The sequence below is a fragment of the Marmota marmota genome, unplaced genomic scaffold (assembly GCF_001458135.2).
Source record: "Marmota marmota marmota unplaced genomic scaffold, marMar, whole genome shotgun sequence".
In the NCBI taxonomy this organism is placed as follows: Eukaryota; Metazoa; Chordata; class Mammalia; order Rodentia; family Sciuridae; genus Marmota; species Marmota marmota.
Genome location: NW_026000222.1, coordinates 1143148 through 1143654, shown reverse-complemented (window position 1 = coordinate 1143654; position 507 = coordinate 1143148).

Genomic DNA, 507 nt, shown 5'->3' with positions numbered 1-507 from the left:
GAGGCCTGTGACCCGCCCGCCGCCCCGCCCCTCCCCTCGGGTGACCATGTGACCTGCAGGCAGGGAAGGCGGGGCCGCTGCGGACTCCCCCGCCCACGTATTACCCGGGGACTAGGGGCCCCACCCGACCTGACCGCCGCGGGGATACAGCGCAGCACCTGCTGGTGCGTATCACCCCGACAGTCTAGGGCTGCACCGTGGAGGACCCGGGACCCCAACGTCGGTGCAGGCTTGGACTCTGCACGAAGGGCAAGAAGGCAGTGATGCCTCTCCCGGAGGACCCCTGCCTCCTAGATCTCATGGTCAAGGGGCACTGGAAGCTCCTGATGACAGCTGGCTGGGACCAGGGTTTGCTCCAGACCCTGCCTGGCCCGCGGACCTCATGGGGTCACAAGAAGGAACGGCTGTGCAAGACTGGAAAACCCAGGAGAGGAGGAGCCAGGAGTGAAGTTCCCTTGGACACACCCCGCAGCAGGGCAGGGGTGGGGCGCCAGAACTGGCGCAGGC